The sequence below is a fragment of the Lonchura striata genome, chromosome 27 (assembly GCF_050655825.1).
Source record: "Lonchura striata isolate lonStrDom1 chromosome 27, ASM5065582v1, whole genome shotgun sequence".
Lineage (NCBI taxonomy): Eukaryota > Metazoa > Chordata > Aves > Passeriformes > Estrildidae > Lonchura > Lonchura striata.
The window spans coordinates 6,335,908-6,349,128 of NC_140729.1; positions in this window are offsets into that span (position 1 = coordinate 6,335,908).

A 13,221-nucleotide genomic window follows, 5' to 3' on the forward strand; every position below is an offset into this window, starting at 1 on the left:
CTGTCAGCAGCATCTGTCAGCTGAAAGAGACAAAAGCTTGTCTCTTCCAGTGCAGTCTCTGACGAGTGCTGCAGCAACTGCACTGTCCATGGCACCTGGGGCTGATGTCACAGAGTGGGTGGTTCCAGGTTCTGGGCACAGTGTCCTCAGAGGGCAGGGAAAGGCCACAGCCTCACAGAACCACAGAATGGTTTGGGCTGGAAGGGACCTTGAAGGTTGTGAAAGGCAGAAGGGGTCCCTTGCCTCGCACATGCAAAACGACACCATGGGCAGACAAATCTGGCACAGAGGGAAAGTCACTCCAAAGGCAGTGTTTGGTCAGAGAGGGTGCTCAGAGCCACCACACGATGGAGAAAACTAGCACATCAAAGCTAGAAAGAGGACAGGAAGGAACAATGCCATGTGCAAACTACTTGGGGGGATGCTTCAAGGCACATAAGCCTTAGCTGATGGAACAAACCTGGAAACTCCTGAGTGTTGCAAGAGGAATTGCTGACCATGGCAGAGTGCGAGAAGCTGACAGGAGTTTCAATGCCATGAGGAAGCCCTTCTGAGTCTGTTTATACATTCTCCATGTCTGGAGCAGGGTGAGTACTGCAAATGCCTCAGTGCTGCCTCTTGCTTTGGAGACTGGTGCTGGAGGTCATGGCTGCAGAAAACAAGGGACTGAGATGGAGAGTGCTCATGCACTCACTTTTGTGGTTTGGGAATGGCATTCCCCAGTCTGGTGTTTCCACTGGAACACTGCAAACCACTGCTCCTCACTCCCTTCTCCCTCTCCCCTCCCTTCTCTGGTGGGCTTGAGAATAGAACTGGAAGCACAAAAGTTAAAGACTGTGGGTTGAGACAAGAACAATATAATGGAAACAGCAATGAAACAAGAAAATGAGCAGTAACCGCAACAATATTAATAATGGACTGGGACAATTCACATGCAACCATCCACCCCATAGAGCCTGGCAGTACCCAACCAGGCTGTCATGCATGTTATCCAGCGGAGATTTCTTCCCCTGTCCCTGGAAAATGTTGTGGAGTGGTTCAGAACAACCTCCACGTCCTGGCCATGCCCTGTCCTGGTTATGGCAAAAATTTACCCCATCCTGGCCAGAACCAGGACATTCACCCTCATGATCTGCCCCACAGCTTTGGAATCTGTGCCAGAGGGTCTGGCAGGGCAGGGAGGGCAGTCACCAGGGATTGGCAGACGTTGGAAACTCCTTATCCCTCTCTCTGGCCCCTGGTTTTCCTTGTTTTATGGAATGGAAGAACACATGTCCAACTCCTCCCAGTATCTCCTTCACTGGAAATCCTCCGTGCTTTGATTCCTTCTCTGACATTCTGCTGCACCTGGGGAATGCAGTGGGAAAACCCAAGGCTTTGTGTGAAGGTCACTCCCTCAGCACTTCACCTGAGGTGCACAGGAAGGCTGCCCTGGCTCTACCACACCTCATCCAGAACACCTGGAAGCTCTTCCCTCCCCATTCACACACTCCCCTGCCTTGTCCTCCTCATCCCACAGGGATGCACAGAGGGGCTACCACACTTCACGGTTTGGTAGCCCTGATACCACACTCCTGACTGGAATGGGGTGACCCTGGGGCAGTTTTGGCCTGCATCAGTTCCATGTCCTGCCTCAGCACACCCAGGTTCTCTGTTGGCGTCTGTGCTCATCTCTGCAGCTTTGCTGTCCTGCACCAGGAGTTTGCTGAATAAAATCATCCTCTAGAAAGGACATGTGACACAAGCCCAGGAGTAAGCAGCACCATGGGAGAGTTCAGCAAGGTGCCCTGGGGACAGCCAGGCCAGGCAGGGGAAGGTGGGGGGACCACGGCCTCACTGAAGCAGCCACATTGTACAGCACAAAAAATAAAGCTAAATAAATGCTGGGATGAAATACAGCACTGCTGGGACTGCTCCATTTAGCAAATAACAGTTGTGGGGGAGATTTACAGATGTACTGGGTACATCTGGGAACTGGGGCTCCTGCTGGAAGTCTTCAATCTTGAAGCTCCCAGTTCCCAAAGCTGGTAAATCCTTCCCAGCAATGGCTCCTGAGGCAGGGAGAGGGGTGGAAAGCCAAGGATGGGGCAGAGATCAGAAGGAGCTGGGGAGCTCAGAGAGGTCTTCAAGGGGAAGAGGATTTGTCTGAAAGGCCCTCACTTTTCTGGTCATCTTGGCAACTCTGGCAGGTTTAACAGGAGGTTTGTCTGGAAACAAGACAGGGACATATTGGCATGATGGGTGCTGGCATATTCCAGTCTTAGGCTTTGCAGAGAGAGATTTGCTGTTTCCCCATAGGCCACAGAGGATTTTAATATGAGGTGAACTCCCCAAGCTTGCATCCACCCTGTTCCATGGCCTCTGGCTCTGAGAAATGCTCTCCTGTGCACCCTGCTTCATTCCCTCAGATCAATGGCTGATGTGCCAGCAGCTCCTGCTCCAGAAGGGCAGCACATGATGAAGGTGCCACCCCTGCAGCTGAAAAGAAGGTTCCTTTTGCCATGGCATTCCAGGAGGTCATAAGACACATCATCAATGGAGTCTGAAAAAAAGAAAAATTAGAAGTTGAGGCAGCTGCATTTACCAGTGTGGGCAGTCCAGAGAGAACTGCCTGGACCTGACCCAGTTTGTGGATCAGAGCCAGAAATAGGTTCCCTTAGCTAGAAATGAGACCTCTCTACCCAGAGAGCCAGCTGCTTGCCATTCCATTGCTCCCTGGCCACAAGCAGCACTTCATCCATGAGCTCTCACCCCACAGAGCCCCTAGGTAACCCTGAAAAGACTCCTTCAGTATCAGGGGCTGCAAGAGACCTCTAGATGAGCAGCTAGAGGATTAGGTGAGGAGAAGAACTGAAATAAAATGCGTGTTTTTCCCTGGATTTGTGGAAGACAACAAGAAAGAAATACAGGACCCCAAAAAACAAACCCACTCGATGGGAGAGGCAGGTGAGCACCTCTGGTTCAGGAATTACAGAATGCACTCAACTGCAGCTTGCAGACAAGGATCCTGGCACGTTCCAGCAGCCAGCACTGCCACCTGATCCCAGCATCCCTCTGCCCCATGGATTTACACAGGACCCCAAAGCCCCAGTGGTCAGTGAAAGGAAAACATCCAACTGTCCACACTTGGCAACCTACTCCCGGGTTCTGCAGCCTGTGGAGAAAGACAAATTCCCTCACTAGAAAACTAAGCAGGTTTGAGCTGGGCTTTCTCAAAGCACACTAAAGGCAGAGGTGGGCTTCTCCGTGCTGTTTGGGAAGTGGCACATGAACCACACGGGAATCAGAGAGAGATTATCAACTCCAGAGGCACTGCTGAGCGCAGCCTCTCCTGACTCCAGCTGGGCTCCAGCCCCGAGGTGACCTGTGCCTCCAAACAGAGGGGCCAGAGTGACCTGCACTGACCAGGCCGGCCACAGCTCCGTGTCACACTGACCACTGCAGCGTCCAGCCAGTCCCTCCAGAGGCTCTTCCAATCTCCACCTCCACCTTACAGGGGCATGGAACGCCGCTGATCACACCCGCTGCTCCCTGACCTGCAGCCAGAGGAAGATTTCCTCATTTGCTGCTGTGGCCAGTGGCACCTCTCTGTAGCAGGTTTTGCGTCCTGCTCGGTGCCCCAGTGCTCCAGACAGGCTGGCTCCGTGCTGCTGGGCCTCTCCCGGTCCCTCTGAGCAGGGCTGCAGCCGAGTCTTCAGAACAGCCCCAATTCCCCAAAACAGCCCCCAAAACAGCCCGGCGCTGTCTGTGTGGGGAACATCAAACCCACACCAAGGAATGGCTTTGCCCAGTGCCCCGGGATGGAGCAGCCCCGGCCTGCTCCACCAGAGCCCAGGGCGGCTCTGGGAGCCCTGAGGGCACGAGAGAAGGAAACTTCAGCGTGAGGGTCTGCAGCGGCCAGGGGAACACCAGCGCCTCCGAGCCGCCCTGCCAGACACGTACGGCCCTCCACCACCCTCGCAGTGGTGCGGGAATGTGCTCGCTGCTGAGGGCGGCCTCGCGGCTCGGCGAGCAGCTCGGGCAGGGCCGCCGCTGTCCGCTCCGTGCGGAGCGCAGCCTCCTCCGGACGCGGCCGTGAGGCGGTCTGGGCCCTCGGGTGTCGCCTCCGGCAGAATCAGCGGCTCGGTGGAGCTCACACGAAGCTCTCCCTGGGGCGGGACAGCCCTTGCCCGTGGGGTGTCGGGCGGGCCCCGGGCCGGCCGAGGGTTGCCCGGCTGAGCCCGGGGCCGCCCCTGACGTGGGGCTCTGGGGCAGAGTCCGGCCCGCGGTGCCCAGCAGGGATGCGCGGTTCTGTCTGTGCTCGGGCAGCACCAGAGTAGAGTTTTTCCCTGCTACAGTACCTACGCTACCCCGCGAAAGAGCATCGCTCAGGTTTGACAGGAGGAGAAATCTGTGTGGCCGTCAGCTATCACCTATGGCCCGGTCAGGATACTGATGGATTTTCTGACCTATTCGCTAGGGTCGTGTAAAATGTTAAACTGCAGATGCTTTCTGAAAGCAACTAGTGCTTTGAATGGTACAATCTGGATTACAGAAGCTTTATGTAGTGTTAGGCTGTGAACCACAATAGGTTTATTCTACAAGTTAATAGGGATATGCCAGATCTTGTTACACTTCTGTTTTATCTTCTGTTTTGACCCTATGGCAAGCATCAGTTGGGTTTATTTAGCTCTTTATTAGCCCTTTATTTAGCTCTTAGCATTTTTCACATTTTGTGTGAAAAATGAATTAACTTTTAGGTAGATATTTTTAAAGAGGAAAAATGTATTTGTGCCTATTGATGCTGCAGTGATTTGTGGTTTTGAGACCCATCTTGCAAAATACCACATGCTGAGGCTGATTGTCATAGCTCTGAAGCCAGCCCTGGGTATGGAATGCTTTTCATTCTTTGGAGTGTTCATTCCAGGCAGTTCTGTGTAACGAGATCTTTACAGAGCATGGAAGATGCCTCTAGGGGAAGTCTCCATTTTGATTGCTGTGCCTAGACTAATTCTGATACTCCTGAGTTTGCTGTCAGGTTTTTACGATGCTGAAATGTGTGTTTTCCAGGTTCCTGTGTGGGCTATTTTTCACTAAGAATCTAGAAAATATCTTGGCTTTTCGTGGGGTTTAGTGCAAAATAGGTTTGACTGTAGGAACCACATTGTTGCAAAGATGAAGCATGCAATTAAAGTTCTTTCTAATAATTTGAGATGATTTAAATATATGTCAAATGAAATGCCATAGTCAAGGAACCAAAGCAGTCGAATGAATTGCCTATAAATTCCTTTGGCATGAAGCGTGTTGAGTGAAATGTTTATTTCTTCTAAGCAATAGGTCATAAGAGTGTTTAAATAAAGGTATAGTATATATAATGCACTGGAGCACAATCCATGGATTAGAGTGAAATTTCAACACTCAGTTCCTTTACTTAGAGAAGTCCACCTATGCCCAGATGGATTAATTAATTGTAGTGGTAGAAAATACAGGGTGTAAAACACAGCTGACTGTTGAGCTTAGTATATCACTATGTTGTAGAGAAACTCAAGAATCAAGAAAATTCTAAATAAGTAAATGCTAATTTGTCATGCAGTACTATGGTATTTTCAGGCAGCTAATCAAGAAAATTTGAATTGGAAGACCGTCAAACTTGTTTCATACAATAAAACTCTGAGAGACTTATCTACAAATAGAAACACAAGGAGCATCCTTTTTTGTACTCAGCAAAGAGCTGGAGTATGTTGTGCTGTTACGGAGGTTTATTTTTATAAACTACTCCAATGAATTTTATAAGCATGTAAAAGATTGTAAGTGCCCTGAAACATGTTTATTCTTGGACTGGCAATTACATACATGGATTCAGTTTTGATTTTCTTTAAAATAAAAATAAAAATATTTCTCTGGAGTAATTTGCTCTCGGTAACAAGAGTCATCTGCAAGAGAAATATCCAAACCAATTTCTGGGCAGTGGAAGTAGCTTTATTTTTTATAACATTCTTAGTACCTGTGACCAGGGTTGGTAGAGTGCCAGTCCTGCCAGCTTTAAGGAGCTGCATGTAAGTGTACCCTCGTTTCCTCAGAATCCCAGGGATGTGGACATTTCTTTGAGATGAGCTTTTAGGAAGCCCCAGAACATCTGGTGGTGTGACATCTTCCTGCATGCTCTGTTTCTGCACGTGATGTTTTCCAGTGCTTTCAAACATCCCTTCCCTTCTGTTTTTTCAGATGGTTATTTAGACCTATCTTGAGAGCTACTCTCTTCAGCCTCAGCTTTATCCAAGATACAATATGGTTATTATATAACCTAGTATTTTTTCATTTTACTTACATTTCATTACATAACCTAGTATTTTACATTGTTACTTGCACAGCAGAATAACTGCAGAACTCTGCTCGATCCAGGTTATACTGAAAACTAAAAAAAATGCTATTTTTACATGCCTGACATTTTTCTTGCATATGTGAGCTTAGGTATTATGTTTGCTCATTTCAGGAGTGCTTCTGAACCACAGTCCAGAAAGAAGAAAAATCTTCTTGGTTGAAGTTGAACATTTGTCTCTAAGAGTAAGAACAAAGCCATGCCAGTGCTTTCAGAAGACTCAGGTAATTCAGCTGCATGCTTTCAACAGAGCAGTGACTGAAATCTTGTCATACCTGTTTCACACATAAAAATAATTTAAATAGGAGTAAAATGTAATAGAATTAAGATAATTCAACTGAAGTTTCTGAGCAATTACCTACAAGAAGGAAGGTGGAATGTAAAAGGTGAAAATTAATAAAGTTTGTCAGGATCAGTTTCCTACTAACCCTAGAGCACCCAAATATACTCTGATAGACCTGAATATACTCTGATAGACTTGAATATATTCTGATAGATCTGAATATATTCTGATAGACCTGAATATATTCTGATAGGCAGAATTGGACCCCTCAGTGTAACAGTGCCTTCTACATGTGCTTACTAAAGATCAGCCCATATATCTCTGCTGCTTGCTGTGTCATTTCTTAATATTTTCTGAACAGGGGTTGATAAACATTGTAAATATCCTTCCTTTTAACTTAAAATAAGTGTCTTTGTTCAAGGCTACTTTACTAGCTTCTCCAGTATGCTGCCCAGGAGAAGTCACAGATAATAAATGATGCTTAGGATTAAAGCAGGAGTGAGTTTGAGTCTCCTGGATCAAAATCCACTCTAAGGTTCGTGGAGAGAATAGCCACAGGAATAGATTTGAACCCCCTCCGCCTTTTTATATTTCCTGTTTTGTTTTGGTCCTGTGTTCCCAGACATGGTTCACCGGGAAAAATCTGGCCTTTGTCTGGCTCTGTGTGTTGCAAAATTGGGATATTTAAATATTTTTTTAGAAAACTAGCCACAAGCTTTGATTCCACCACAATGGAAATCTACACTTTATCCTTTCTTCCTCTGGTCAGGCCTGGCTTTTTATAGGTGCCTCAGAGTGGAAGGGGCAGGATAACACTTGTAAGCAAAGCTGCTGGGGAGGTAGAGCTGCTACCTGTGCAAAAAAAGGTCATTCAATCAGTTTGAGAGTCTGCTGTGGTACTAAAATTTCAAATTTGTAAGAGGGGAAACAAAGGGTTCTGGAAACAAGGAGTAATAAACATGAAGTGTTAAATGTGAAAGATAATTTCTTAAGAAATATATATTGCTTTGTTAGATTTTGCCTTAATATGATGGTGTGCTTGACACTTATGAGGGGAGTGTTGCAAAATGAGCTGTGGATAAACACGAGATAATCACAAGTCTCTGCAAATGTGATGATCATCAATGTGATACCCAAATAAATGTAGTGACTGTTAAGACTGCAGTAGAAGGTCCTGTGAGAAATGCTGTGTAGAATGTTTTTGTTCTGTCCTGAATCTAAATTTAGGGTTGCATGAAACTTTGGCCCTTTTGACATCTCAGCTAAGACCTGATTCAAATCATAAAGAGGAAATGGGATTCCTTAGGGATGTCTTCAGTGAAAGAAGTCTCAGCTACCTGATGAAGGTAAAAGTTTGTATTTATTTATGTACATTCTCCTTACAGTTTACTTTTTCTCTGTTCCCTTGATTTATCAACCATTTACTTTGCCAAACCTTTTTTTTAAGAATTCTGTACTGACCAAAGCATATGTGTGCTTAAGAACAAACACTAATAATGTTTGACAATTAATATGTTGAACCTATTAAAACCGAGATCAAGGAGTAGAATGTTGCTGGCAGAGGTTCCAAAAAGTGCAAGAGGCTCCAGGGAATGGGGAAAATATGCAGATGGGATAGAAAACCTAATATCCCATTGAGTATGGGATAGAAAACTTCATATATGGGATAGAAAACCTCACATGCCATTGAATATGGGACAGAAACCCTCACATATGGGATAGAAAACCTCACATTCCATTGCATATGGGATAGAAAACCTAACACCCAACCTATAATAAAATCCCCTAATATAACTTTAGTTGCCAAGTATTGGTTATGCAAAAGCCAGATGATGCCTCTTCACAGAGATAATCTAGTTTATGAATGTATGGGAAATTAATTCAATAGTCCAGTTTTAATTTTTTAATGTGGAGGTGGGTTTTTTTGGGGGTGTTATTTGGTGGGGGTGTTTTGTTTTAATTTTGGTTCTGAGTTTCTTTGGGGTGGGTGTGCTAGGGAAGAAGTAAAGGGTTTGGGTTTGGGTGTTTGCTTTCCAGCCTTAGCACAGGGATGTGGCTTCCTCAGAGAGGGTGGTAAGGATGCTCAGTAGGGGAACATGAGGCACTTTGCCAAAATATTCCTTATGTCTTTGACAGATGTGGAGTCAGTCTGAGTGCCAGCAGTGTCTGCAGGGGAGCTGTGGACAGTTCATCTATCACAACACTGGGGGTGGCACAAAGCTCTTCTGGTCTGCCCACTGCTCAGAAATCCTTGCTCCTGGCTGTGGAACTTCTGGCTGTGGAACTCCTCCTCAGCCTGTGTCCGGCCAATCTTCAGCCTTGAGACTTTCTAGAACGGTGTTCCCTGAGTCATGAGAGTTGAGTTTCAAGTCCCGCACCCAGGGATTCCACTGCTGGGCAGCATAAAACAGTGTTCCCAACTGCTGTCCTCAAGAGCTGTAGCCCCCTGTGACCTGTGTCCCTTCTCCCATCAGAGCTTTGTTTTGCTGGTGCCTGGCTTGGGAGTCCTTGCCTTGCACAGGAGACTGGACTGGACTACAAACACATGCTAACAGTGGTAACAGGCAACTTTATTTACACAACTAAATAAATTTCAGCATTTGTGCATGCAGAGGAGGAAGATTGGCAGGACAGAGGACGCCTTTGACCTGAGGCTGCCTTTGGACGAGCAGGCACTGCCCCAGTATGTAATGGTCATGGTCCACTGCAGCCTGCAGTGGATCCTGTTCATCCTGCTGCCCATGTCTTTTTTCTCATGAGGCCCAGCAGTATCTGGTGCACCCGAGTTAAGAATTTCACCACTATCTGGTATGGATGTGGAGCAGGCAAGAGAGGTTGCCTTGACATTGGCTCCTCAGAGGGGTTTGAGGTCGACTCTGGCTCTGGTGTGGCTGTTGCAGTTGAGTGATCAGGAGTGGGAGTACAGCAGCCTGACTCTGTTGGTGCTGACTCTGGCTGCTCCAAGGGGGCTGAGCTGAAGGTTGGCTCTGGTCTTGGAGTAGCTGTTTCAGCTGACTCAGGATATGGAGTGGGAGTAGAGCAGCCTGACTCTGTTGGTGTTGGCTCTGGCTGCTCAAAAGAGGTTGAGCTGAAGGTTGGCTCTGGTGCTGGAGTAGCTGTTTCAGCTGACTCTGGACATGGAGTGGGAGTAGAGCAGCCTGACTCTGTTGGTGTTGGCTCTGGCTGCTCAAAAGAGGTTGAGCTGAAGGTTGGCTCTGGTGCTGGAGTAGCTGTTTCAGCTGACTCTGGACATGGAGTGGGAGTAGAGCAGCCTGACTCTGTTGGTGTTGGCTCTGGCTGCTCAAAAGGGGTTGAGCTGAAGGTTGGCTCTGGTGCTGGAGTGGCTGTTTCAGCTGACTCTGGACATGGAGTGGGAGTAGAGTGCCGCGCTCCCCAGCCCCAAGTGCCCTCTGATGTTGCGCTCAACCCCGGCTAGCTCGGCACCTGGGGTGAGGACGGGCAATGAGGCACCTCTCGCTGCGCCCTGATGGGGTTTGAGAGGTGTCCCCGTGGGTCCTGAATCAGCAGCGGCTACCCTAAGGCGGCAAGGAAAAGCCGGAATCTGCTGGGGTAAAAGTCTTCTTTAATCTGGAGCCAACGTGGCCAACGCAAAGAAGATACACCAACAGGAAACCCCCCCAAGCTGGAACCCCGAGTGGGGTTCGGGGCAGGCAATTATAGGATTTGGGAAGGGAATGGGAGTGGAAACCAGGGAGGGAAAACCAATGGGAGACGGGGAAGGGAGTGGCTCCACGGTGGGGTGATTCCGCCTGGTCCAATGGGAAGGGGACAGGGGAGTGGCCCCAGGCCCTCGTCCAATCACTCGGTGCCCTGTGGAGAAGTTTCTGGACAGAGGGGAAGGAACACCGAGTGACAGACAAGGTACCTGGGAGGGGACAGGGGGATGACTTGGCAGTTTTGGGGATGACGGACAGGTGTTGGGAAGGCGGGAAAGGGGGACCAGGCGGGAAAACAGAACAAAAGGATGTACCAATACAGCAAATAGGGGAAGACAGGAACAAACCATTGGGGAAATACAAAATTGTAAAACCGTACATAAAATAAATAAAAACGCACCACCACATCTCCCCCTTTTGTGTTTAAAAGAAAAAGAAGGAGAGGGAGGTAAACACAAGTCCTTAAACTGGGGAGACAGAGTCCTTGGCATCCTCGTCAAACCAGACATCGTTTGGGTCTTCTTTTGGCTGCTCACTGATGTTAAGTGGCTGGAGCTCACCCGGGTCGGCTACTGTAGCGTGGTTGATGTTGATGTTGTTGCTGAGGGCCTTCAGCAACAGCCGCTTGACCACCCCGAAGCCCCCGGCGAAGGCGATGAGCCCCAGCAGCAGCACGATGCCCGTCTGAATCAGGGAACGGATCCACCCAGCGAGGCCCCATCCTTCGAAGAGGGAATCCAGCCATCCTGTGGACTCCTTTTGGATGTGATGGATCATCTCCTGCATCCTTGAGATGGACGTCCGGACGTCCTCAGCCCTTGAACTCGATTTTACACAGCACACGCCAGCGAACTCCAAAGGCTGAGGAACAATCCACAAATGCAGGAGATGTGGGGCGATGGAGAGGCCCAGAAGGATGAGGTAGATTGGTGGGAACATGCTGGGTGGACCGGTGGTGGTGGATACGGCTCTGTAAAATAAACTGACACGAAAATTAATACTTAAAATTAATAGGGAGGTCCATCCTCCAAAGGAAAAGGGACTCCGTGGAGCCTAGGAAGGGGAAAGGAAGGTCATAACAAAATGGTTCGGAGTTGGGGGAAAGGGACCTCCTCCGCCTGCGGAGGGCCGCGTGCCCCACCTGAGGACTTGACGGTCTTTTGTCCGAGTTCTTAGGGACGTAGGGCCGGACGAACTTGGAAGGGACCCATCTCAGGCCTGAGGGCGTGGATACGCAAGCGTATCCCCGTCCCCAGGTGACTAAGTCATAGGGTCCCTCCTGCCGCCAGGTCTCTGGATCTTTGATGAGAACTGGCGGCCTCTCCCTGACCTTGCTCTGCTCTGATGCCCCGAAGTGTCTCACGATGGGGGGATTGAGACACTCAAATGAACAATTTAGAAAGTTCAAAGTAAACAGGGCTCTCGCCAACTGGACTTGGGGGGACTCATGCTTGGATGCTGAGAGTTGTTGTTTCAGCATCCGTTTGATGTTTTGGTGAGTCCTTTCCACCACGGCTTGACCTGAGGGGGAATAGGCGATGCCGGTCTTGTGTTCTATTCCCCATTGCTGCAGGAAGCCGGCAAATTCCCTGGAGGTATACCCGGGGGCGTTGTCGGTTTTGATCAATTTGGGGACGCCCAGCATGGAGAAGGCTTGGACTAGATGTTTCTGAACGTCCTTTGCCCTCTCCCCGGTGTGGGCAGAGGCGAAAACTGCCCCAGAGAAGGTGTCCACAGAGACATGGACGTACTTCTGCTTCCCGAAGGAAGGGACGTGAGTAACGTCCATTTGCCACACCTCACAGGATTGGAGTCCCCTGGGATTAGCCCCTGCGCTCACCGATGGCAAGGGGAGCGACTTACAGGACGGGCAAGTCGCCACGATGGCCTTGGCCTGGTCCCGGGTCAGGTGGAATTCCCGGACCAGACCAGGCGCATTCTGATGATGGAACTGGTGGCTGATCTTAGCTTGCTGGAACTTCTCCGGGAGTGGCGCCAGCTGCACGGGGGCGGCCGCAAGGGCATCGGCACGCCGATTACCTTCGGCCAAGAACCCCGGCAAGTCGGTGTGGGACCTTATGTGCATTACATAAAACGGTTGCTCTCGGTGGGAGATTAGCCTAACCAGCTTTGAGAGCAACTCATTGAGGGCCTCGTTGGGAACACCCTGCAGGATTGCATCCTGTGCCCTAGATACTACACCCGCTACATAGGCCGAATCTGTGACCAAATTGAAGGGTTCAGAGAACTTCTCAAAAGCCCTGACGACTGCGGCCAACTCAGCTAGCTGTGGGGATCCCTCCACCACAGCGACATCAGACTCCCACCGCTGAGTCTGAGGATCCCTCCAAGTCACTACGGACTTGTGGGACCCTCCGGACGCGTCAGTAAAAACTGTCAGAGCCTTTAGGGGTTTTTTGCTCTGAATCCGTGTTACTTTTAGCTCGAATTGGACGTCCGAATCAAAAATTTTGTGGGCTGGTCTCAAAACAGAAATTTCGCCCGTGTAGCTATCCAGAGCAAACTGCAAGGATTCGTTTTCTCGCAGTAGGTGTTCCAACATGGCCTTGGTGAATTGGCCCGATTCCAATTTTAAAGGTATGTAAATGCACTTAAAGTCCTCACCTGCCAACTCCCGGATCCTCATCCGCGCTTTGCGGATGAGTTCCGCCACCAGTTCTTGTGGTTTGGTCAGCCTTTTGGACCGACTGTGGCTCAGGAACACCCACTCTATGATTAAGAGGGGGTCCTTTTTGCCTTGGTCCGTGCCCTTTCCCAGGGTCTCCATCCACTGAAAGATGATGCCATGGAGGTGTGGCAGTCTGCCCATGATGATGAATTTGAAGGGCAGGCCCGGATCGCACCTGTGGGCCTGCCTGGCAGACATGGCCTCCTGGACCCTC